We start from the raw sequence: 27727 nt of genomic DNA on the forward strand, positions 1-27727 counted from the left end.
GAACACACATCAGCAAAAAAACTACAAACAAAAAATGCTGAAGGTGTTGTGGAGAAGCGCATACCCTCAACTTTAAGCGGGACGTAACCTGGTAAGAGCCACTAATGAGAACAGACTGGAGGTGCCTCTACAAGGTAAACATTCCGCTACCATATGATCCAGCAGGCCCACTCCTGGGCCTATAACCTAAGAAGACAGAATTGGAAAGACACAGGCAGGCAAATGTGCATTGCCGCAGCATTACAATAGCCATGACGTGGAAGCAACCAAAAAGTCCATCAACAGATGAGGGGACAAAGAGGAACTGGTACATGTACAGACAGAATATTAGCCAAGGAAGAAAAGGACACCATGCCATTTGCAGCACCGTAGATGAGTCTAGAGGTGATCACGTGACTTGTAGTAAGTCAGAAAGAGAAAGACACGTATCGTATGATATCACTTATAGGTGTTACCTAAAAATTGATACCAGTGAAGATATTTCCACAGAGAAGGGCAATCCCAGATTCATTAAACAAACTTATGGTTCACCAACGGAAAGGTGTGAGGATTGGATACATTACGAGATTGGGGTGAACAGACATATACAAACACAGGTGAAATATATAATCACCAAAGACCTACAGAATACCAAGAGAAGACTACTCAACATTCTGTCATAACGTACATGGGAAAAGGATCCCAGCAAGAACAGACATATGTATATGTGTAAAAGAACCACATCTTGCACACCTGCAACAAGCCAAACATTGTAATCAAACACGGTGTGATAAAATAAAAAATAAAAAAATTAAATTAAAAAAACGAACAAGACGTAGTGAGACAAACTTAAGGGGCCTTCTCCTGGCACATTCCATTCTAAATTACAACCTAGAGCACGACTCCCATTGAGGCTCTGCTGCCCTAGTAACCAGATTTGGTAAGGGAGAACTGCTGCCCCCTTGTGGCCGTTTCACACAACAGCACCTTTAATCCCAACGCTAATGTCAGTTGATATTCAAAATCATTGCAGGCCTGTAAATGACACCTGCCCTGAAAACAAATCCTGGGGTCATATATCGACCAAAATATTCAAAAGACGTCCGTATTTCAAAACGACACTTTCAAGAGGCATATTTTGTTCTGCATATTTGTTCTGCACATTAGGGTTCTGCTTCTTTTTCTTTCTTTCTTTCTTTGTTAAAAAAAAAAACGGGAATGGAAAAAGGCAACCCTCAGAATGGGAGAAAATATTTGCAAACGAATCCACGGACAAAGGTTTAATCTCCAATATATATAACAGCTCATGCAGCTTAATATTAAAAAAAAAACAAACAACCCAATACAAAAATGGGCAGAAGATCTAAATAGACGTTTCTTCAAAGAAGACACAGAGATGGCCAAGACGCACATGAAAAGCTGCTCAACATCACTCATCATTAGAGAAATGCACATCAAAACTACAGTGAGGTATCACCTCACACCTGTTAGAATGGGCATCATCAGAAAATGTACAAACAACAAATGCTGGGGAGGGTGTGGACCAAAGGAACCTTCTTCCACTATTGGTGGGAATGTAAATTGATACAGTCACTATGGAGAACAGCATGGAGGTTCCTTAAAAAACTAAAAATAGAATTACCATAGGATCCAGCAATCCCACTTCTGGGCATATAGCCAGAGAAAACCATAAATCAAAAAGACACATTCACCACAATGTTCATTGCAGCACTATTTACAATAGCCAGGTAATGGAAGCAACCTAAATGCCCACAGACAGACGAACGGATAATGATGTGGTCCATCTATAAAACGGAATATTACTCAGCCATAAAAAGGAACGAAACTGGGTCATCTGTGGAGACGTCGACGGATCTAGAGACTGTCATACAGAGTGAAGTAAGTCAGAAGGAGAAAAACAAATATTGTATATTAATGCATATATGTGGAACCTAGAAAGATGGTACAGATGACCCGGTTTGCAGGGCAGAAATAGAGACACAGAGGTAGAGAACAAACGTATGGACACCAAGAGGGGGGAAGCCATGGGTTGTTGGTGGTGGGTTGAGTCGGGAGATTGGGATTGTCCTGTATACATGTATATGCATAAAATAGATAACTAATAATAATCCTGCTGAATAAAAAAATAAACTTAAATTTCAAAATTTTAAAAAATAAATAAAATTTTAAAATAAAACGGAAAAAAAGTTCTTCCCTTCACACAGATGTATTTATAGGAATGAATTATTTCCATGCTTATATCTATAAATACATAGAAGAGGAATAAAATCTCACTTGAACCAAAAAAGAAAAAAAAAACAGAACCCACCAGTTATACACAGGAAAACCCTATCAGGGCACTGGCTCCAGCGGCAAACAATTCTGAAGTTGGTCAGAGGTGGGGAATCATCTCCCATGCAGCCAGCAGCCCCCCCAACCCCCGCAAGGAGCGTCGTCATTGCAAAGCTGGGGGACCGTGCCGAGGCGTCTGTGAGTCACCGTGAGCCGAGCCCCAGGCCAGCTGCTGCTGAACTGTTCCCACCCTTCCCAGGTAAAACACCTGAATATGTCCAAGGACTTGAAAGCCTAGAGGAAGGGCCGTGGAGCCACAGCAGCGACAGCACACAGGCCGACTTGGTGCCTGCAGGCCAGCCGGGATGGTCCTGGCCCCGGGCGCTCTTCTGGAAGCTTTCCATTTCCCTGCCTGAGATACTCCTCCTGTCCCGGCCCCCACTGCTTTTTTCCTTCCTCACCTCTGCCCGGGGAGAAATTCCAACGGAAGGTATGGGTGACACATCCTCTTCTTTAGCAGGTGGCAGCCCGGCAACTCCTGCAGAAAGTCCAGCAGAGCCCCACTCACACCGGGCCACCCACAGAGCCGTGGCCCCTCACTCCCTCCCACCAGCACAGCCCCGAGACTGCTGACGGGGCAGAGAATATGGCGTCAGGCACAGCTGCAGGGGCTCTTGCTGCCTGGAGCCGTGTTTATATGGACCTCAACCCAGGCACACCTGGGGAGGGCTGGCCGGCAGGGTCAGGCTGCCCAGGTCAGCCCATCCTCACCCCTCAGGGACTCACATTGCAGAAAATGGACCTCGCTGAACCGGCCAGGTCCAAGGAACAGGTGTGGGCTCCTGAGAGTCTGGATAGACAAGGGGCTGCAGCTCCGGCTTGTTTTCTAATCCTTTTATCTGGCCCATGAGTGGGAGACAACTTCAAGAAGACCCTCTCCTAATGAGAGGAACCCAGGAGTCAGGGAGAGGAGGGGTGATGGGTGGAGACAGAGGCCTGGTGCCCCGGCTGCGGTGGAAGCCTCTGGAAGACCAGGCAGAGGGAGGCCGCACAGAGTGATGCCCAGGGTCACAGACCTGTCGGAGCTGCTGTTTGTTAGCTCAAGTCCTGCTCTGAGGTGCTCTGTGTCAGCTCTGAGTGACAGGTGATCTGGGCTGCTCTGCAATGAGGGCTACGTGCACGGTACCTGTGTGCCCAGCCCTGCCGGGGTACCTGCCCAGGGCAGCTCCGTATCCTGGGAGGGGCCTGACCACGAGAGCACCATGGGCTGCTGGGGAGGGGGGGCCTGCCCAGGTGAGCTCCATATCCTGGGATTGCCCTGACCACGAGAGCCCCGTGGGCTGCTGGGGACCTGGTAAACGATGTCGGGACAGTCAGTGAAGCCACCGAGGATATACATCCGGTAGTTCCTAATTCCTACACCCTGCTGGTCATTCTACCATCCACCAGGACACGGTATTCTGTATGAGACTTCAGTGATGCCTTCTTCTGTATTGCATTGTTCCCCGAAAGGCTCTGCTGCCCTAGTAACCAGATTTGGGAATGGAGAAATGCTGCCGCCTTGTGGCCGTTTGCCACAAAAGCAGCTTTAAACCCAGTGCTCATGGTCACTAAATATTCACACTCATTGCAGCCAGTAAATGGCACCTGCCCTGAAAAACAATCCTGGGGTCGAAAATGGACCCAAAACTTCTACAGAGAGCAACCATGCAAGAGGACAATTTCAAGAGGTTAATTGTACTCTCCGTTTTTTTCTGTTTTTCTGTACCAGAAAATTAAAATGGCCCCTCCGCCACGCCGCGGTACCCGAGGCCTCCGTTGCCCTGCCTGGGCGGGCGGCGGGGCGCTGCCGGGGCGGGCTGGCCGCGGGGATGGCGGTAAGGCGCAAGGACAAGCGAAGCTGGGCCTCAAGAGGCAGCCCGCGGTCCCCGCCCCCGCCTACGGCCATACCACCCTGAACGTGCCCGATCTCGTCTGATCTCGGAAGCTAAGCAGGGTCGGGTCTGGTTAGTACTTGGATGGGAGACCGCCTGGGAATACCGGGTGCTGTAGGCTTTTGGCTTCCCGCTGCGGCTCCACCTTCTCCTTTAGTCGCCCGCGGCGGTGGCCGCCAGCTCTGCCCCCCGCCGGGCACCGCTGCAGGCCCTACCTCCTCCGCCACCCCCCCCCCCCGCCACCACCACCACAGAGGGCCAGAGGGGCCGCTCCATGCGGCCCGAAGGCGGCCCTGGAAGGCAGTGGCACACCCGACGCTCCGGGGGTTGCTGGCCCGGACCCAGACTCCGCCGCGGGCCCGGGGGCCGTCCGTGCGGCCCGCGAGCCCCTCCACCTGCACCTGGCCGGCCCCACCGGCGCCCAGCCCCGGCGCCGCCACCTGTCCGCCGGTGTGGCTCTCCGCAGCTCTCTCCGGATAAAGCTGGATAAAGGTCTGGACGCGAAGGAGGGGCAGTGATTCAGCCTATTGCTCTTAGTGCCCCTCCCCCACACTCAGGTGCCCTTTGTGACAAGGCCACAGCTCTGTGATGCAGGCCTGGGGTTCTGCCATCAAGTGAACTCCCAGGGCTCTGTTGCCTGAGGGCGGCAATGCAGTTCAGAAGACGGAGAATCTCTTTTCTTTGAAAAACACTGTTGCTATATGGCTGAGATCCAGCCCAACTTCCTGGGTGATTGATATCATCCTTGGCTTCCTGTGTGGACTGAGGCTCTTCCTCACGTTACTCCCCTGCTTCCAGAGTAATCCATTCTTAGCACCACCTAGGAAACCTAGAAACATCAGGAAGCATCAAGTAGAGCTGAAGGGGAGGAGCAGGAGTAGGAAGAATAGTCGATCTTTGAACGCTTGCAGAGATTGCCTGGAAGAACTGGAGGGGACTCACAACCTGGCTTCACCTCTGCGGAGCTGCCTGGGGAGGCTTCCTGGCAAGGGCAACTTTCATCAGCTCTCATGGCAAGACCCTCCTGGTGAGATGTGCAAAGCAGTGCCTGCTGGAGCCTGTGGAGGATACTGCTTGAAGGGTTGGGAACCCTGCAGGAACACCTCCTGTAGGGTTTCCTTCCTGGTTCAAGACACTCGAGAGGTGCTGGAAGCACATATTACAAGGTTTTGGGTAAAGCACGGGTGGACCCTCCCCCTCAAGCTCCTCAAGCCCATCAATCTCTTGAAGTCGACAAAGTTCCAACCCTCCACCACCCTGCGGTTAGCCTCGTCCCCTTCAGCCACCTGTGTATCTGGGTCCCACTCAACAGTCACGTTTGCTGAGTTCCCGGAGAAACCTCCTCAGGCTCATTCAGGAGAGAAGGTGAGAACAGAAGAGTCCGTTCCTGCCCTGAAGAGGCCTCTCCTTGTCCCCTCCACTGTGTGTAAGGAAATCCAGAGTGCCCTGGGAGCGATTCCACCTGGTGACTACCATGGGCCCTCAAAGGCTTCTCTGACTGCACAGCAGGGCAGGCCACCTTCTCAGTCCCTCACACTCAGCCTTGTGGGCAGAACCTGGAAGAGTGAGACTGTGGAATGGGTCAAGAGGGACAGCCTAGAGCCAGGTCCAAGTTCAGCAATGGTCAGGAACGAGCCAAGAGAGGAGAGTGGTGGTCAGGCCTCAGGAGACCCCTGCCATAGGGTAACAGTGATAGAGGTGAACTTAGGATCCCAATCTTTGAGAGGTGAAGAGGCCAGGGAGGCTGTGGAGGCCAAGGAGTCTCCTGCTCTTCAACCACAGTCTAGTGTTATCTTGGAAACCAAAGTGTTGACAAAATCCCAAACCACAAATGTACCTATGAGGAGTTTAGAGGTGCCAGGGGCCAGTAAAAGTTTCCTACTACCTAGAATGTCTGTTTTCCAACCTCTAGGTGAGCCATGCCTTAACATGGAGGTTGCTAGTGAGTTTAACTCCAAAGTAAAGGTACAGTCAGACAACCAGCTTCAGGACTTTCCCAAACACAGGTTCCTTGCTGCAGACAACTTGGCTTCTCAGGTGCCTCAGTGCCATCCCCAGAGAGTCCCCACCAGAGACACGTTAGCTTCCCAGGAGACAAGTGGCCTTATGGAAGGCCAAAGGAGCAACCTAGGGCAGCAGGAGCCCCAAACTTCAAAACTCCAAGACTCATGGAAGAGCCAGAGCAAGATGATTGCCCCTACTTACAAAAGAGAGGACCGTAGGAGGCATAAACCAGGAGAGCACGAAGAGAGGTTTAAAGAACGAGGGACCCCTCAAGCTGGAAGTATGAGCCGCCCTGCCCAGGTCAGGGGCATAACAGACTCTATTGGGAGCAGATGTCTCCAGCTCATGCCAGAGAAGAAATAGAGCCCTCCAGAAAGCCTCTTCAGAAAAAGGATGAGGCTATTTTTAAAGTGGATTTTCCCCAATAAAAAAGTCAATGGTCGAGATGCTCTGCAAAGAAAAAAAAAAAAAAAGCCCATATCAGCCACTGCCCGGAGTCACGGATCAGTCAAAAGCAGATCAATCTTGAAGAGTGAGACTGCTGAGGGTCAGGCACTCATGACAGCTGTTGGACAGATCGTAGAAGAAAAAAGAGCAATTCACCATGGACTTCATGCCACAGAGTTAAATGAGCACAGAGTGGAATTCCAAGTCCCAGTATGTGGGGTTTTCTGCTACCATAGGCTTACCTCCTACCCAGAGCAAGGGAGAATGATGGGTTCTACAGCCTGCAGTCATAAAGCCACCTCCAAGGGCCAGAGTTGTTCTGTCAGGGAAAGGGAAGTCAGACACCAACATAGTTTGAAAAGTGTAAGGTTTGACGATGAGCAGCTGGGCCTAAGGTGCCTCCCATCCTTGTCCCCCAGGAAGAGTGTGTTTCCAGTTAGTACCTGCCTGTATGGGCCAAGGATTCCAGGTGCCCCAGCCCGCCATCAACACTGTCCAAGGCATTGTCATCTTTGGGGAGGTGTCTTGCCTGGTCGACAGTAAAATCCTTCTTTAGTCTTCCCTTTAGTAGGAAAACATGTCTCCAAGTAACAATTCAGTCCATGTAGAGAAAATGATTTTCTCATTAGCACATCCAAGATATTTAATGTTCCCCAATACATGTATATATATATATTTTTTTCTAATAAAAGCATAGTGTAATAGCAAAAAAAAAGAAATTTAAAACGGCATGGAAAAATGCTGAACATTAGGAATAATTAAAGCTATGCAAATCCAAATTACAAAAACCTATCCGCTCACACCAGTCAGAATGGCCATCAGCAAGAATTCTGCAAAAAGTAAATGCTGAAGGGGTTTTAGAGAAATGCCTACCCTTGGTCCAAAGTGGGACATGGTAAGAGCCAGGAATGAAAACAAAAATGAGGTGCCTTGTAAAGGTAAATACTGAGCTACCATTCAATCAAGCATACCCACTGCTGGGCCTATCGCCTGAGGGGATGAGAATCAAAAAAAAACACAGGCTGGGCTTCACTGGTGGCGCAGTGGTTGAGAGCCCGCCTGCCAATGCAGGGGACACGCGTTCATGCTCCGGGTTCGGAAGATCCCACGTGCCACGGAGCGGCTTGTCCCGTGAGCTAGGGCTGCTGGGCCTGCACATCCGGAGCCTGTGCTCTGCAATGGGAGGGTCCACCGCAGTGAGAGGCCCACGTACCGCAAAAGAAAAAAAAAAAAAAAACAAACAAAAAACAAAAAAAACACAGGCTGGCAATCCTCCACTCCAGCAATATTTACCATAGCCAACACTTGGAAGCTACGAAAATGTCCATCAACAGAGGAATGCACAAAGAAGAAGTGGTCCCTGTACACAATGGAATATGACTCCAATAAAAAATCTATATAAATACAATTTATAAAACAAACATAATTAAGGAGACATCAGCTCTTGGGGGCACATTCCACTCTAATATTTAACCGAGGAACACCACTGCCCGGATGGTCTGTTTCCCTAGTTCCCAGGTTGGGAAAAGCAGAAATGCTGCCGCCCTCTGGCCATTACCTGCAACAGCAGCTTTAAGACCTGTGCTAAGGGTCACTTCATATGCAGCAGTACTGGTGGGCTGTAAATGAAACCTGCCCTCAAAACGTCTTGAGGGAGGTAATGGCCAAAATATTTCTAAATGTCACACACACTTCACGAAGACAATTTGAAGAGGTAAGCTGTACTCACAGTTGAAGAAAAGAAGGACATGCCAGAAAGCTCAATTTCAAGGGATTATGAGACGCATGCAAATCCAGCCACAAAGTGGTATCGGCTCACACTAGTCAGAACACACATCAGCAAAAAAACTACAAACAAAAAATGCTGAAGGTGTTGTGGAGAAGCGCATACCCTCAACTTTAAGCGGGACGTAACCTGGTAAGAGCCACTAATGAGAACAGACTGGAGGTGCCTCTACAAGGTAAACATTCCGCTACCATATGATCCAGCAGGCCCACTCCTGGGCCTATAACCTAAGAAGACAGAATTGGAAAGACACAGGCAGGCAAATGTGCATTGCCGCAGCATTACAATAGCCATGACGTGGAAGCAACCAAAAAGTCCATCAACAGATGAGGGGACAAAGAGGAACTGGTACATGTACAGACAGAATATTAGCCAAGGAAGAAAAGGACACCATGCCATTTGCAGCACCGTAGATGAGTCTAGAGGTGATCACGTGACTTGTAGTAAGTCAGAAAGAGAAAGACACGTATCGTATGATATCACTTATAGGTGTTACCTAAAAATTGATACCAGTGAAGATATTTCCACAGAGAAGGGCAATCCCAGATTCATTAAACAAACTTATGGTTCACCAACGGAAAGGTGTGAGGATTGGATACATTACGAGATTGGGGTGAACAGACATATACAAACACAGGTGAAATATATAATCACCAAAGACCTACAGAATACCAAGAGAAGACTACTCAACATTCTGTCATAACGTACATGGGAAAAGGATCCCAGCAAGAACAGACATATGTATATGTGTAAAAGAACCACATCTTGCACACCTGCAACAAGCCAAACATTGTAATCAAACACGGTGTGATAAAATAAAAAATAAAAAAATTAAATTAAAAAAACGAACAAGACGTAGTGAGACAAACTTAAGGGGCCTTCTCCTGGCACATTCCATTCTAAATTACAACCTAGAGCACGACTCCCATTGAGGCTCTGCTGCCCTAGTAACCAGATTTGGTAAGGGAGAACTGCTGCCCCCTTGTGGCCGTTTCACACAACAGCACCTTTAATCCCAACGCTAATGTCAGTTGATATTCAAAATCATTGCAGGCCTGTAAATGACACCTGCCCTGAAAACAAATCCTGGGGTCATATATCGACCAAAATATTCAAAAGACGTCCGTATTTCAAAACGACACTTTCAAGAGGCATATTTTGTTCTGCATATTTGTTCTGCACATTAGGGTTCTGCTTCTTTTTCTTTCTTTCTTTCTTTGTTAAAAGAAAAACGGGAATGGAAAAAGGCAACCCTCAGAATGGGAGAAAATATTTGCAAACGAATCGACGGACAAAGGTTTAATCTCCAATATATATAACAGCTCATGCAGCTTAATATTAAAAAAAAAACAAACAACCCAATACAAAAATGGGCAGAAGATCTAAATAGACGTTTCTTCAAAGAAGACACAGAGATGGCCAAGACGCACATGAAAAGCTGCTCAACATCACTCATCATTAGAGAAATGCACATCAAAACTACAGTGAGGTATCACCTCACACCTGTTAGAATGGGCATCATCAGAAAATGTACAAACAACAAATGCTGGGGAGGGTGTGGACCAAAGGAACCTTCTTCCACTATTGGTGGGAATGTAAATTGATACAGTCACTATGGAGAACAGCATGGAGGTTCCTTAACAAACTAAAAATAGAATTACCATAGGATCCAGCAATCCCACTTCTGGGCATATAGCCAGAGAAAACCATAAATCAAAAAGACACATTCACCACAATGTTCATTGCAGCACTATTTACAATAGCCAGGTAATGGAAGCAACCTAAATGCCCACAGACAGACGAACGGATAATGATGTGGTCCATCTATAAAACGGAATATTACTCAGCCATAAAAAGGAACGAAACTGGGTCATCTGTGGAGACGTCGACGGATCTAGAGACTGTCATACAGAGTGAAGTAAGTCAGAAGGAGAAAAACAAATATTGTATATTAATGCATATATGTGGAACCTAGAAAGATGGTACAGATGACCCGGTTTGCAGGGCAGAAATAGAGACACAGAGGTAGAGAACAAACGTATGGACACCAAGAGGGGGGAAGCCATGGGTTGTTGGTGGTGGGATGAGTCGGGAGATTGGGATTGTCCTGTATACATGTATATGCATAAAATAGATAACTAATAATAATCCTGCTGAATAAAAAAATAAACTTAAATTTCAAAATTTTTAAAAATAAATAAAATTTTAAAATAAAACGGAAAAAAAGTTCTTCCCTTCACACAGATGTATTTATAGGAATGAATTATTTCCATGCTTATATCTATAAATACATAGAAGAGGAATAAAATCTCACTTGAACCAAAAAAGAAAAAAAAAACAGAACCCACCAGTTATACACAGGAAAACCCTATCAGGGCACTGGCTCCAGCGGCAAACAATTCTGAAGTTGGTCAGAGGTGGGGAATCATCTCCCATGCAGCCAGCAGCCCCCCCAACCCCCGCAAGGAGCGTCGTCATTGCAAAGCTGGGGGACCGTGCCGAGGCGTCTGTGAGTCAACGTGAGCCGAGCCCCAGGCCAGCTGCTGCTGAACTGTTCCCACCCTTCCCAGGTAAAACACCTGAATATGTCCAAGGACTTGAAAGCCTAGAGGAAGGGCCGTGGAGCCACAGCAGCGACAGCACACAGGCCGACTTGGTGCCTGCAGGCCAGCCGGGATAGTCCTGGCCCCGGGCGCTCTTCTGGAAGCTTTCCATTTCCCTGCCTGAGATACTCCTCCTGTCCCGGCCCCCACTGCTTTTTTCCTTCCTCACCTCTGCCCGGGGAGAAATTCCAACGGAAGGTATGGGTGACACATCCTCTTCTTTAGCAGGTGGCAGCCCGGCAACTCCTGCAGAAAGTCCAGCAGAGCCCCACTCACACCGGGCCACCCACAGAGCCGTGGCCCCTCACTCCCTCCCACCAGCACAGCCCCGAGACTGCTGACGGGGCAGAGAATATGGCGTCAGGCACAGCTGCAGGGGCTCTTGCTGCCTGGAGCCGTGTTTATATGGACCTCAACCCAGGCACACCTGGGGAGGGCTGGCCGGCAGGGTCAGGCTGCCCAGGTCAGCCCATCCTCACCCCTCAGGGACTCACATTGCAGAAAATGGACCTCGCTGAACCGGCCAGGTCCAAGGAACAGGTGTGGGCTCCTGAGAGTCTGGATAGACAAGGGGCTGCAGCTCCGGCTTGTTTTCTAATCCTTTTATCTGGCCCATGAGTGGGAGACAACTTCAAGAAGACCCTCTCCTAATGAGAGGAACCCAGGAGTCAGGGAGAGGAGGGGTGATGGGTGGAGACAGAGGCCTGGTGCCCCGGCTGCGGTGGAAGCCTCTGGAAGACCAGGCAGAGGGAGGCCGCACAGAGTGATGCCCAGGGTCACAGACCTGTCGGAGCTGCTGTTTGTTAGCTCAAGTCCTGCTCTGAGGTGCTCTGTGTCAGCTCTGAGTGACAGGTGATCTGGGCTGCTCTGCAATGAGGGCTACGTGCACGGTACCTGTGTGCCCAGCCCTGCCAGGGTACCTGCCCAGGGCAGCTCCGTATCCTGGGAGGGGCCTGACCACGAGAGCACCATGGGCTGCTGGGGAGGGGGGGCCTGCCCAGGTGAGCTCCATATCCTGGGATTGCCCTGACCACGAGAGCCCCGTGGGCTGCTGGGGACCTGGTAAACGATGTCGGGACAGTCAGTGAAGCCACCGAGGATATACATCCGGTAGTTCCTAATTCCTACACCCTGCTGGTCATTCTACCATCCACCAGGACACGGTATTCTGTATGAGACTTCAGTGATGCCTTCTTCTGTATTGCATTGTTCCCCGAAAGGCTCTGCTGCCCTAGTAACCAGATTTGGGAATGGAGAAATGCTGCCGCCTTGTGGCCGTTTGCCACAAAAGCACCTTTAAACCCAGTGCTCATGGTCACTAAATATTCAAACTCATTGCAGCCAGTAAATGGCACCTGCCCTGAAAAACAATCCTGGGGTCGAAAATGGACCCAAAACTTCTACAGAGGGCAACCATGCAAGAGGACAATTTCAAGAGGTTAATTGTACTCTCCGTTTTTTTCTGTTTTTCTGTACCAGAAAATTAAAACGGCCCCTCCGCCACGCCGCGGTACCCGAGGCCTCCGTTGCCCTGCCTGGGCGGGCGGCGGGGCGCTGCCGGGGCGGGCTGGCCGCGGGGATGGCGGTAAGGCGCAAGGACAAGCGAAGCTGGGCCTCAAGAGGCAGCCCGCGGTCCCCGCCCCCGCCTACGGCCATACCACCCTGAACGTGCCCGATCTCGTCTGATCTCGGAAGCTAAGCAGGGTCGGGCCTGGTTAGTACTTGGATGGGAGACCGCCTGGGAATACCGGGTGCTGTAGGCTTTTGGCCTCCCGCTGCGGCTCCACCTTCTCCTTTAGTCGCCCGCGGCGGTGGCCGCCAGCTCTGCCCCCCGCCGGGCACCGCTGCAGGCCCCACCTCCTCCGCCACCCCCCCCCCGCCACCACCACCACAGAGGGCCAGAGGGGCCGCTCCATGCGGCCCGAAGGCGGCCCTGGAAGGCAGTGGCACACCCGACGCTCCGGGCGTTGCTGGCCCGGACCCAGACTCCGCCGCGGGCCCGGGGGCCGTCCATGCGGCCCGCGAGCCCCTCCACCTGCACCTGGCCGGCCCCACCGGCGCCCAGCCCCGGCGCCGCCACCTGTCCGCCGGTGTGGCTCTCCGCAGCTCTCTCCGGATAAAGCTGGATAAAGGTCTGGACGCGAAGGAGGGGCAGTGATTCAGCCTATTGCTCTTAGTGCCCCTCCCCCACACTCAGGTGCCCTTTGTGACAAGGCCACAGCTCTGTGATGCAGGCCTGGGGTTCTGCCATCAAGTGAACTCCCAGGGCTCAGTTGCCTGAGGGCGGCAATGCAGTTCAGAAGACGGAGAATCTCTTTTCTTTGAAAAACACTGTTGCTATATGGCTGAGATCCAGCCCAACTTCCTGGGTGATTGATATCATCCTTGGCTTCCTGTGTGGACTGAGGCTCTTCCTCACGTTACTCCCCTGCTTCCAGAGTAATCCATTCTTAGCACCACCTAGGAAACCTAGAAACATCAGGAAGCATCAAGTAGAGCTGAAGGGGAGGAGCAGGAGTAGGAAGAATAGTCGATCTTTGAACGCTTGCAGAGATTGCCTGGAAGAACTGGAGGGGACTCACAACCTGGCTTCACCTCTGCGGAGCTGCCTGGGGAGGCTTCCTGGCAAGGGCAACTTTCATCAGCTCTCATGGCAAGACCCTCCTGGTGAGATGTGCAAAGCAGTGCCTGCTGGAGCCTGTGGAGGATACTGCTTGAAGGGTTGGGAACCCTGCAGGAACACCTCCTGTAGGGTTTCCTTCCTGGTTCAAGACACTCGAGAGGTGCTGGAAGCACATATTACAAGGTTTTGGGTAAAGCACGGGTGGACCCTCCCCCTCAAGCTCCTCAAGCCCATCAATCTCTTGAAGTCGACAAAGTTCCAACCCTCCACCACCCTGCGGTTAGCCTCGTCCCCTTCAGCCACCTGTGTATCTGGGTCCCACTCAACAGTCACGTTTGCTGAGTTCCCGGAGAAACCTCCTCAGGCCCATTCACGAGAGAAGGTGAGAACAGAAGAGTCCGTTCCTGCCCTGAAGAGGCCTCTCCTTGTCCCCTCCACTGTGTGTAAGGAAATCCAGAGTGCCCTGGGAGCGATTCCACCTGGTGACTACCATGGGCCCTCAAAGGCTTCTCTGACTGCACAGCAGGGCAGGCCACCTTCTCAGTCCCTCACACTCAGCCTTGTGGGCAGAACCTGGAAGAGTGAGACTGTGGAATGGGTCAAGAGGGACAGCCTAGAGCCAGGTCCAAGTTCAGCAATGGTCAGGAACGAGCCAAGAGAGGAGAGTGGTGGTCAGGCCTCAGGAGACCCCTGCCATAGGGTAACAGTGATAGAGGTGAACTTAGGATCCCAATCTTTGAGAGGTGAAGAGGCCAGGGAGGCTGTGGAGGCCAAGGAGTCTCCTGCTCTTCAACCACAGTCTAGTGTTATCTTGGAAACCAAAGTGTTGACAAAATCCCAAACCACAAATGTACCTATGAGGAGTTTAGAGGTGCCAGGGGCCAGTAAAAGTTTCCTACTACCTAGAATGTCTGTTTTCCAACATCTAGGTGAGCCATGCCTTAACATGGAGGTTGCTAGTGAGTTTAACTCCAAAGTAAAGGTACAGTCAGACAACCAGCTTCAGGACTTTCCCAAACACAGGTTCCTTGCTGCAGACAACTTGGCTTCTCAGGTGCCTCAGTGCCATCCCCAGAGAGTCCCCACCAGAGACACGTTAGCTTCCCAGGAGACAAGTGGCCTTATGGAAGGCCAAAGGAGCAACCTAGGGCAGCAGGAGCCCCAAACTTCAAAACTCCAAGACTCATGGAAGAGCCAGAGCAAGATGATTGCCCCTACTTACAAAAGAGAGGACCGTAGGAGGCATAAACCAGGAGAGCACGAAGAGAGGTTTAAAGAACGAGGGACCCCTCAAGCTGGAAGTATGAGCCGCCCTGCCCAGGTCAGGGGCATAACAGACTCTATTGGGAGCAGATGTCTCCAGCTCATGCCAGAGAAGAAATAGAGCCCTCCAGAAAGCCTCTTCAGAAAAAGGATGAGGCTATTTTTAAAGTGGATTTTCCCCAATAAAAAAGTCAATGGTCGAGATGCTCTGCAAAGAAGAAAAAAAAAAAAGCCCATATCAGCCACTGCCCGGAGTCACGGATCAGTCAAAAGCAGATCAATCTTGAAGAGTGAGACTGCTGAGGGTCAGGCACTCATGACAGCTGTTGGACAGATCGTAGAAGAAAAAAGAGCAATTCACCATGGACTTCATGCCACAAAGTTAAATGAGCACAGAGTGGAATTCCAAGTCCCAGTATGTGGGGTTTTCTGCTACCATAGGCTTACCTCCTACCCAGAGCAAGGGAGAATGATGGGTTCTACAGCCTGCAGTCATAAAGCCACCTCCAAGGGCCAGAGTTGTTCTGTCAGGGAAAGGGAAGTCAGACACCAACATAGTTTGAAAAGTGTAAGGTTTGACGATGAGCAGCTGGGCCTAAGGTGCCTCCCATCCTTGTCCCCCAGGAAGAGTGTGTTTCCAGTTAGTACCTGCCAGTATGGGCCAAGGATTCCAGGTGCCCCAGCCCGCCATCAACACTGTCCAAGGCATTGTCATCTTTGGGGAGGTGTCTTGCCTGGTCGACAGTAAAATCCTTCTTTAGTCTTCCCTTTAGTAGGAAAACATGTCTCCAAGTAACAATTCAGTCCATGTAGAGAAAATGATTTTCTCATTAGCACATCCAAGATATTTAATGTTCCCCAATACATGTATATATATATATTTTTTTCTAATAAAAGCATAGTGTAATAGCAAAAAAAAAGAAATTTAAAACGGCATGGAAAAATGCTGAACATTAGGAATAATTAAAGCTATGCAAATCCAAATTACAAAAACCTATCCGCTCACACCAGTCAGAATGGCCATCAGCAAGAATTCTGCAAAAAGTAAATGCTGAAGGGGTTTTAGAGAAATGCCTACCCTTGGTCCAAAGTGGGACATGGTAAGAGCCAGGAATGAAAACAAAAATGAGGTGCCTTGTAAAGGTAAATACTGAGCTACCATTCAATCAAGCATACCCACTGCTGGGCCTATCGCCTGAGGGGATGAGAATCAAAAAAAAACACAGGCTGGGCTTCACTGGTGGCGCAGTGGTTGAGAGCCCGCCTGCCAATGCAGGGGACACGCGTTCATGCTCCGGGTCGGGAAGATCCCACGTGCCACGGAGCGGCTTGTCCCGTGAGCTAGGGCTGCTGGGCCTGCGCATCCGGAGCCTGTGCTCTGCAATGGGAGGGTCCACCGCAGTGAGAGGCCCACGTACCGCAAAAGAAAAAAAAAAAAAACAAACAAAAAACAAAAAAAACACAGGCTGGCAATCCTCCACTCCAGCAATATTTACCATAGCCAACACTTGGAAGCTACGAAAATGTCCATCAACAGAGGAATGCACAAAGAAGAAGTGGTCCCTGTACACAATGGAATATGACTCCAATAAAAAATCTATATAAATACAATTTATAAAACAAACATAATTAAGGAGACATCAGCTCTTGGGGGCACATTCCACTCTAATATTTAACCGAGGAACACCACTGCCCGGATGGTCTGTTTCCCTAGTTCCCAGGTTGGGAAAAGCAGAAATGCTGCCGCCCTCTGGCCATTACCTGCAACAGCAGCTTTAAGACCTGTGCTAAGGGTCACTTCATATGCAGCAGTACTGGTGGGCTGTAAATGAAACCTGCCCTCCAAACGTCTTGAGGGAGGTAATGGCCAAAATATTTCTAAATGTCACACACACTTCACGAAGACAATTTGAAGAGGTAAGCTGTACTCACAGTTGAAGAAAAGAAGGACATGCCAGAAAGCTCAATTTCAAGGGATTATGAGACGCATGCAAATCCAGCCACAAAGTGGTATCGGCTCACACTAGTCAGAACACACATCAGCAAAAAAACTACAAACAAAAAATGCTGAAGGTGTTGTGGAGAAGCGCATACCCTCAACTTTAAGCGGGACGTAACCTGGTAAGAGCCACTAATGAGAACAGACTGGAGGTGCCTCTACAAGGTAAACATTCCGCTACCATATGATCCAGCAGGCCCACTCCTGGGCCTATAACCTAAGAAGACAGAATTGGAAAGACACAGGCAGGCAAATGTGCATTGCCGCAGCATTACAATAGCCATGACGTGGAAGCAACCAAAAAGTCCATCAACAGATGAGGGGACAAAGAGGAACTGGTACATGTACAGACAGAATATTAGCCAAGGAAGAAAAGGACACCATGCCATTTGCAGCACCGTAGATGAGTCTAGAGGTGATCACGTGACTTGTAGTAAGTCAGAAAGAGAAAGACACGTATCGTATGATATCACTTATAGGTGTTACCTAAAAATTGATACCAGTGAAGATATTTCCACAGAGAAGGGCAATCCCAGATTCATTAAACAAACTTATGGTTCACCAACGGAAAGGTGTGAGGATTGGATACATTACGAGATTGGGGTGAACAGACATATACAAACACAGGTGAAATATATAATCACCAAAGACCTACAGAATACCAAGAGAAGACTACTCAACATTCTGTCATAACGTACATGGGAAAAGGATCCCAGCAAGAACAGACATATGTATATGTGTAAAAGAACCACATCTTGCACACCTGCAACAAGCCAAACATTGTAATCAAACACGGTGTGATAAAATAAAAAATAAAAAAATTAAATTAAAAAAACGAACAAGACGTAGTGAGACAAACTTAAGGGGCCTTCTCCTGGCACATTCCATTCTAAATTACAACCTAGAGCACGACTCCCATTGAGGCTCTGCTGCCCTAGTAACCAGATTTGGTAAGGGAGAACTGCTGCCCCCTTGTGGCCGTTTCACACAACAGCACTTTAAATCCCAACGCTAATGTCAGTTGATATTCAAAATCATTGCAGGCCTGTAAATGACACCTGCCCTGAAAACAAATCCTGGGGTCATATATCGACCAAAAAATTCAAAAGACGTCCGTATTTCAAAACGACACTTTCAAGAGGCATATTTTGTTCTGCATATTTGTTCTGCACATTAGGGTTCTGCTTCTTTTTCTTTCTTTCTTTCTTTGTTAAAAAAAAACGGGAATGGAAAAAGGCAACCCTCAGAATGGGAGAAAATATTTGCAAACGAATCCACGGACAAAGGTTTAATCTCCAATATATATAACAGCTCATGCAGCTTAATATTAAAAAAAAAACAAACAACCCAATACAAAAATGGGCAGAAGATCTAAATAGACGTTTCTTCAAAGAAGACACAGAGATGGCCAAGACGCACATGAAAAGCTGCTCAACATCACTCATCATTAGAGAAATGCACATCAAAACTACAGTGAGGTATCACCTCACACCTGTTAGAATGGGCATCATCAGAAAATGTACAAACAACAAATGCTGGGGAGGGTGTGGACCAAAGGAACTTTCTTCCACTATTGGTGGGAATGTAAATTGATACAGTCACTATGGAGAACAGCATGGAGGTTCCTTAAAAAACTAAAAATAGAATTACCATAGGATCCAGCAATCCCACTTCTGGGCATATAGCCAGAGAAAACCATAAATCAAAAAGACACATTCACCACAATGTTCATTGCAGCACTATTTACAATAGCCAGGTAATGGAAGCAACCTAAATGCCCACAGACAGACGAACGGATAATGATGTGGTCCATCTATAAAACGGAATATTACTCAGCCATAAAAAGGAACGAAACTGGGTCATCTGTGGAGACGTCGACGGATCTAGAGACTGTCATACAGAGTGAAGTAAGTCAGAAGGAGAAAAACAAATATTGTATATTAATGCATATATGTGGAACCTAGAAAGATGGTACAGATGACCCGGTTTGCAGGGCAGAAATAGAGACACAGAGGTAGAGAACAAACGTATGGACACCAAGAGGGGGGAAGCCATGGGTTGTTGGTGGTGGGTTGAGTCGGGAGATTGGGATTGTCCTGTATACATGTATATGCATAAAATAGATAACTAATAATAATCCTGCTGAATAAAAAAATAAACTTAAATTTCAAAATTTTAAAAAATAAATAAAATTTTAAAATAAAACGGAAAAAAAGTTCTTCCCTTCACACAGATGTATTTATAGGAATGAATTATTTCCATGCTTATATCTATAAATACATAGAAGAGGAATAAAATCTCACTTGAACCAAAAAAGAAAAAAAAAACAGAACCCACCAGTTATACACAGGAAAACCCTATCAGGGCACTGGCTCCAGCGGCAAACAATTCTGAAGTTGGTCAGAGGTGGGGAATCATCTCCCATGCAGCCAGCAGCCCCCCCAACCCCCGCAAGGAGCGTCGTCATTGCAAAGCTGGGGGACAGTGCCGAGGCGTCTGTGAGTCACCGTGAGCCGAGCCCCAGGCCAGCTGCTGCTGAACTGTTCCCACCCTTCCCAGGTAAAACACCTGAATATGTCCAAGGACTTGAAAGCCTAGAGGAAGGGCCGTGGAGCCACAGCAGCGACAGCACGCAGGCCGACTTGGTGCCTGCAGGCCAGCCAGGATGGTCCTGGCCCCGGGCGCTCTTCTGGAAGCTTTCCATTTCCCTGCCTGAGATACTCCTCCTGTCCCGGCCCCCACTGCTTTTTTCCTTCCTCACCTCTGCCCGGGGAGAAATTCCAACGGAAGGTATGGGTGACACATCCTCTTCTTTAGCAGGTGGCAGCCCGGCAACTCCTGCAGAAAGTCCAGCAGAGCCCCACTCACACCGGGCCACCCACAGAGCCGTGGCCCCTCACTCCCTCCCACCAGCACAGCCCCGAGACTGCTGACGGGGCAGAGAATATGGCGTCAGGCACAGCTGCAGGGGCTCTTGCTGCCTGGAGCCGTGTTTATATGGACCTCAACCCAGGCACACCTGGGGAGGGCTGGCCGGCAGGGTCAGGCTGCCCAGGTCAGCCCATCCTCACCCCTCAGGGACTCACATTGCAGAAAATGGACCTCGCTGAACCGGCCAGGTCCAAGGAACAGGTGTGGGCTCCTGAGAGTCTGGATAGACAAGGGGCTGCAGCTCCGGCTTGTTTTCTAATCCTTTTATCTGGCCCATGAGTGGGAGACAACTTCAAGAAGACCCTCTCCTAATGAGAGGAACCCAGGAGTCAGGGAGAGGAGGGGTGATGGGTGGAGACAGAGGCCTGGTGCCCCGGCTGCGGTGGAAGCCTCTGGAAGACCAGGCAGAGGGAGGCCGCACAGAGTGATGCCCAGGGTCACAGACCTGTCGGAGCTGCTGTTTGTTAGCTCAAGTCCTGCTCTGAGGTGCTCTGTGTCAGCTCTGAGTGACAGGTGATCTGGGCTGCTCTGCAATGAGGGCTACGTGCACGGTACCTGTGTGCCCAGCCCTGCCGGGGTACCTGCCCAGGGCAGCTCCGTATCCTGGGAGGGGCCTGACCACGAGAGCACCATGGGCTGCTGGGGAGGGGGGGCCTGCCCAGGTGAGCTCCATATCCTGGGATTGCCCTGACCACGAGAGCCCCGTGGGCTGCTGGGGACCTGGTAAACGATGTCGGAACAGTCAGTGAAGCCACCGAGGATATACATCCGGTAGTTCCTAATTCCTACACCCTGCTGGTCATTCTACCATCCACCAGGACACGGTATTCTGTATGAGACTTCAGTGATGCCTTCTTCTGTATTGCATTGTTCCCCGAAAGGCTCTGCTGCCCTAGTAACCAGATTTGGGAATGGAGAAATGCTGCCGCCTTGTGGCCGTTTGCCACAAAAGCAGCTTTAAACCCAGTGCTCATGGTCACTAAATATTCACACTCATTGCAGCCAGTAAATGGCACCTGCCCTGAAAAACAATCCTGGGGTCGAAAATGGACCCAAAACTTCTAAAGAGGGCAACCATGCAAGAGGACAATTTCAAGAGGTTAATTGTACTCTCCGTTTTTTTCTGTTTTTCTGTACCAGAAAATTAAAATGGCCCCTCCGCCACGCCGCGGTACCCGAGGCCTCCGTTGTCCAGCCTGGGCGGGCGGCGGGGCGCTGCCGGGGCGGGCTGGCCGCGGGGATGGCGGTAAGGCGCAAGGACAAGCGAAGCTGGGCCTCAAGAGGCAGCCCGCGGTCCCCGCCCCCGCCTACGGCCATACCACCCTGAACGCGCCCGATCTCGTCTGATCTCGGAAGCTAAGCAGGGTCGGGCCTGGTTAGTACTTGGATGGGAGACCGCCTGGGAATAGCGGGTGCTGTAGGCTTTTGGCCTCCCGCTGCGGCTCCACCTTCTCCTTTAGTCGCCCGCGGCGGAGGCCGCCAGCTCCGCCCCCCGCCGGGCACTGCTGCAGGCCCCACCTACTCCTCCACCCCCCCCCCCCGCCACCACCACCACAGAGCGCCAGAGGGGCCGCTCCATGCGGCCCGAAGGCGGCCCTGGAAGGCAGTGGCACACCCGACGCTCCGGGGGTTGCTGGCCCGGACCCAGACTCCGCCGCGGGCCCGGGGGCCGTCCGTGCGGCCCGCGAGCCCCTCCACCTGCACCTGGCCGGCCCCACCGGCGCCCAGCCCCGGCGCCGCCACCTGTCTGCCGTTGTGGCTCTCCTCAGCTCTCTCCGGATAAAGCTGGATAAAGGTCTGGACGCGAAGGAGGGGCAGTGATTCAGCCTATTGCTCTTAGTGCCCCTCCCCCACACTCAGGTGCCCTTTGTGACAAGGCCACAGCTCTGTGATGCAGGCCTGGGGTTCTGCCATCAAGTGAACTCCCAGGGCTCTGTTGCCTGAGGGCGGCAATGCAGTTCAGAAGACGGAGAATCTCTTTTCTTTGAAAAACACTGCTGCTATCTGGCTGAGATCCAGCCCAACTTCCTGGGTGATTGATATCATCCTTGGCTTCCTGTGTGGACTGAGGCTCTTCCTCACGTTACTCCCCTGCTTCCAGAGTAATCCATTCTTAGCACCACCTAGGAAACCTAGAAACATCAGGAAGCATCAAGTAGAGCTGAAGGGGAGGAGCAGGAGTAGGAAGAATAGTCGATCTTTGAACGCTTGCAGAGATTGCCTGGAAGAACTGGAGGGGACTCACAACCTGGCTTCACCTCTGCGGAGCTGCCTGGGGAGGCTTCCTGGCAAGGGCAACTTTCATCAGCTCTCATGGCAAGACCCTCCTGGTGAGATGTGCAAAGCAGTGCCTGCTGGAGCCTGTGGAGGATACTGCTTGAAGGGTTGGGAACCCTGCAGGAACACCTCCTGTAGGGTTTCCTTCCTGGTTCAAGACACTCGAGAGGTGCTGGAAGCACATATTACAAGGTTTTGGGTAAAGCACGGGTGGACCCTCCCCCTCAAGCTCCTCAAGCCCATCAATCTCTTGAAGTCGACAAAGTTCCAACCCTCCACCACCCTGCGGTTAGCCTCGTCCCCTTCAGCCACCTGTGTATCTGGGTCCCACTCAACAGTCACGTTTGCTGAGTTCCCGGAGAAACCTCCTCAGGCTCATTCAGGAGAGAAGGTGAGAACAGAAGAGTCCGTTCCTGCCCTGAAGAGGCCTCTCCTTGTCCCCTCCACTGTGTGTAAGGAAATCCAGAGTGCCCTGGGAGCGATTCCACCTGGTGACTACCATGGGCCCTCAAAGGCTTCTCTGACTGCACAGCAGGGCAGGCCACCTTCTCAGTCCCTCACACTCAGCCTTGTGGGCAGAACCTGGAAGAGTGAGACTGTGGAATGGGTCAAGAGGGACAGCCTAGAGCCAGGTCCAAGTTCAGCAATGGTCAGGAACGAGCCAAGAGAGGAGAGTGGTGGTCAGGCCTCAGGAGACCCCTGCCATAGGGTAACAGTGATAGAGGTGAACTTAGGATCCCAATCTTTGAGAGGTGAAGAGGCCAGGGAGGCTGTGGAGGCCAAGGAGTCTCCTGCTCTTCAACCACAGTCTAGTGTTATCTTGGAAACCAAAGTGTTGACAAAATCCCAAACCACAAATGTACCTATGAGGAGTTTAGAGGTGCCAGGGGCCAGTAAAAGTTTCCTACTACCTAGAATGTCTGTTTTCCAACATCTAGGTGAGCCATGCCTTAACATGGAGGTTGCTAGTGAGTTTAACTCCAAAGTAAAGGTACAGTCAGACAACCAGCTTCAGGACTTTCCCAAACACAGGTTCCTTGCTGCAGACAACTTGGCTTCTCAGGTGCCTCAGTGCCATCCCCAGAGAGTCCCCACCAGAGACACGTTAGCTTCCCAGGAGCCAAGTGGCCTTATGGAAGGCCAAAGGAGCAACCTAGGGCAGCAGGAGCCCCAAACTTCAAAACTCCAAGACTCATGGAAGAGCCAGAGCAAGATGATTGCCCCTACTTACAAAAGAGAGGACCGTAGGAGGCATAAACCAGGAGAGCACGAAGAGAGGTTTAAAGAACGAGGGACCCCTCAAGCTGGAAGTATGAGCCGCCCTGCCCAGGTCAGGGGCATAACAGACTCTATTGGGAGCAGATGTCTCCAGCTCATGCCAGAGAAGAAATAGAGCCCTCCAGAAAGCCTCTTCAGAAAAAGGATGAGGCTATTTTTAAAGTGGATTTTCCCCAATAAAAAAGTCAATGGTCGAGATGCTCTGCAAAGAAGAAAAAAAAAAAAGCCCATATCAGCCACTGCCCGGAGTCACGGATCAGTCAAAAGCAGATCAATCTTGAAGAGTGAGACTGCTGAGGGTCAGGCACTCATGACAGCTGTTGGACAGATCGTAGAAGAAAAAAGAGCAATTCACCATGGACTTCATGCCACAAAGTTAAATGAGCACAGAGTGGAATTCCAAGTCCCAGTATGTGGGGTTTTCTGCTACCATAGGCTTACCTCCTACCCAGAGCAAGGGAGAATGATGGGTTCTACAGCCTGCAGTCATAAAGCCACCTCCAAGGGCCAGAGTTGTTCTGTCAGGGAAAGGGAAGTCAGACACCAACATAGTTTGAAAAGTGTAAGGTTTGACGATGAGCAGCTGGGCCTAAGGTGCCTCCCATCCTTGTCCCCCAGGAAGAGTGTGTTTCCAGTTAGTACCTGCCAGTATGGGCCAAGGATTCCAGGTGCCCCAGCCCGCCATCAACACTGTCCAAGGCATTGTCATCTTTGGGGAGGTGTCTTGCCTGGTCGACAGTAAAATCCTTCTTTAGTCTTCCCTTTAGTAGGAAAACATGTCTCCAAGTAAAAATTCAGTCCATGTAGAGAAAATGATTTTCTCATTAGCACATCCAAGATATTTAAAGTTCCCCAATACATGTATATATATATATATATATTTTCTAATAAAAGCATAGTGTAATAGCAAAAAAAAAGAAATTTAAAACGGCATGGAAAAATGCTGAACATTAGGAATAATTAAAGCTATGCAAATCCAAATTACAAAAACCTATCCGCTCACACCAGTCAGAATGGCCATCAGCAAGAATTCTGCAAAAAGTAAATGCTGAAGGGGTTTTAGAGAAATGCCTACCCTTGGTCCAAAGTGGGACATGGTAAGAGCCAGGAATGAAAACAAAAATGAGGTGCCTTGTAAAGGTAAATACTGAGCTACCATTCAATCAAGCATACCCACTGCTGGGCCTATCGCTTGAGGGGATGAGAATCAAAAAAACACAGGCTGGGCTTCACTGGTGGCGCAGTGGTTGAGAGCCCGCCTGCCAATGCAGGGGACACGCGTTCATGCTCCGGGTCGGGAAGATCCCACGTGCCGCGGAGCGGCTTGTCCCGTGAGCTAGGGCTGCTGGGCCTGCGCGTCCGGAGCCTGTGCTCTGCAATGGGAGGGTCCACCGCAGTGAGAGGCCCACGTACCGCAAAAAAAAAAAAAAAACACAAAAAAAACACAGGCTGGCAATCCTCCACAACAGCAATATTTACCATAGCCAACACTTGGAAGCTACGAAAATGTCCATCATCAGAGGAATGCACAAAGAAGAAGTGGTCCATGTACACAATGGAATATGACTCCAATAAAAAGTATATATAAATACAATTTATAAAACAAACATAAGTAAGGAGACATTAGCTTTTGTGGGCATATTCCACTCTAATATTTAACTGAGGAACACCACTGCCCGGATGGTCTGTTTCCCTAGTTCCCAGGTTGGGAAAAGCAGAAATGCTGCCGCCCTCTGGCCGTTACCTGCAACAGCAGCTTTAAGACCTGTGCTAAGGATCACTTCATATGCAGCAGTACTGGTGGGCTGTGAATGAAACCTGCCCTCAAAACGTCTTGAGGGAGGTAATGGCCAAAATATTTCTAAATGTCACACACACTTCATGAAGACAATTTGAAGAGGTAAGCTGTATTCACAGTTGAAGAAAAGAAGGACATGCCAGAAAGCTCAATTTCAAGGGATTATGAGACGCATGCAAATCTAGCCACAAAGTGGTATCGGCTCACACTAGTCAGAACACACATCAGCAAAAAACTATAAACAAAAAATGCTGAAGGTGTTGTGGAGAAGTGCATACCCTCAACTTTAAGCGGGATGTAACCTGGTAAGAGCCACTAATGAGAACAGACTGGAGGTGCCTCTACAAGGTAAACATTCTGCTACCATATGATCCAGCAGGCCCACTCCTGGGCCTATAACCTAAGAAGACAGAAGTGGAAAGACACAGGCAGGCAAATGTGCATTGCCGCAGCATTATAATAGCCATGATGTGGAAGCAACCAAAAAGTCCATCAACAGATGAGTGGACAAAGAAGAACTGGTACATGTACAGACACAATGTTAGCCAAGGAAGAAAAGGACACCATGCCATTTGAAGCACCGTAGATGAGTCTAGAGGTGATCACGTGACTTGTAGTAAGTCAGAAAGAGAAAGACACGTATCGTATGATATCACTTATAGGTGTTATCTAGAAATTGATACCAGTGAAGATATTTCCACAGAGAAGGGCAATCCCAGATTCATTAAACAAACTTATGGTTCACCAACGGAAAGGTGTGAGGATTGGATACATTACGAGATTGGGGTGAACAGACATATACAAACACAGGTGAAATATATAATCACCAAAGACCTACAGAATACCAAGAGAAGACTACTCAACATTCTGTCATAACGTACATGGGAAAAGGATCCCAGCAAGAACAGACATATGTATATGTGTAAAAGAACCACATCTTGCACACCTGCAACAAGCCAAACATTGTAATCAAACTCGCTGTGATAAAAAAAAAATAAAAAAAATTAAATTAAAACAACGAACAAGAAGTAGTGAGACAAACTTAAGGGGCCTTCTCCTGGCACATTCCATTCTAAATTACAACCTAGAGCACGACTTCCATTGAGGCTCTGCTGCCCTAGTAACCAGGTTTGGTAAGGGAGAACTGCTGCCCCCTTGTGGCCGTTTCACACAACAGCACCTTTAATCCCAGCGCTAATGGTCAGTTGATATTCAAAATCATTGCAGGCCTGTAAATGACACCTGCCCTGAAAACAAATCCTGGGGTCATATATCGACCAAAAAATTCAAAAGACGTCCATATTTCAAAACGACACTTTCAAGAGGCATATTTTGATCTGCATATTTGTTCTGCACATTAGGGTACTGCTTCTTTTTCTTTCTTTCTTTCATTGTTAAAAAAAAAACGGGAATGGAAAAAGGCAACCCTCAGAATGGGAGAAAATATTTGCAAACGAATCCACGGACAAAGTTTTAATCTCCAATATATATAACAGCTCATGCAGCTTAATATTAAAAAAAAAACAAACAACCCAATACAAAAATGGGCAGAAGATCTAAATAGACGTTTCTTCAAAGAAGACACAGAGATGGCCAAGACGCACATGAAAAGCTGCTCAACATCACTCATCATTAGAGAAATGCACATCAAAACTACAGTGAGGTATCACCTCACACCTGTTAGAATGGGCATCATCAGAAAATGTACAAACAACAAATGCTGGGGAGGGTGTGGACCAAAGGAACCCTCTTCCACTATTGGTGGGAATGTAAATTGATACAGTCACTATGGAGAACAGCATGGAGGTTCCTTAACAAACTAAAAATAGAATTACCATAGGATCCAGCAATCCCACTTCTGGGCATATAGCCAGAGAAAACCATAAATCAAAAAGACATTCACCACAATGTTCATTGCAGCACTATTTACAATAGCCAGGTAATGGAAGCAACCTAAATGCCCACAGACAGACGAACGGATAATGATGTGGTCCATCTATAAAACGGAATATTACTCAGCCATAAAAAGGAACGAAACTGGGTCATCTGTGGAGACGTCGACGGATCTAGAGACTGTCATACAGAGTGAAGTAAGTCAGAAGGAGAAAAACAAATATTGTATATTAATGCATATATGTGGAACCTAGAAAGATGGTACAGATGACCCGGTTTGCAGGGCAGAAATAGAGACACAGAGGTAGAGAACAAACGTATGGACACCAAGAGGGGGGAAGCCATGGGTTGTTGGTGGTGGGATGAGTCGGGAGATTGGGATTGTCCTGTATACATGTATATGCATAAAATAGATAACTAATAATAATCCTGCTGAATAAAAAAATAAACTTAAATTTCAAAATTTTAAAAAATAAATAAAATTTTAAAATAAAACGGAAAAAAAGTTCTTCCCTTCACACAGATGTATTTATAGGAATGAATTATTTCCATGCTTATATCTATAAATACATAGAAGAGGAATAAAATCTCACTTGAACCAAAAAAGAAAAAAAAAAACA

This window comes from Mesoplodon mirus, assembly GCF_964341445.2.
Source record: "Mesoplodon mirus genome assembly, chromosome: 1".
In the NCBI taxonomy this organism is placed as follows: domain Eukaryota; kingdom Metazoa; phylum Chordata; class Mammalia; order Artiodactyla; family Ziphiidae; genus Mesoplodon; species Mesoplodon mirus.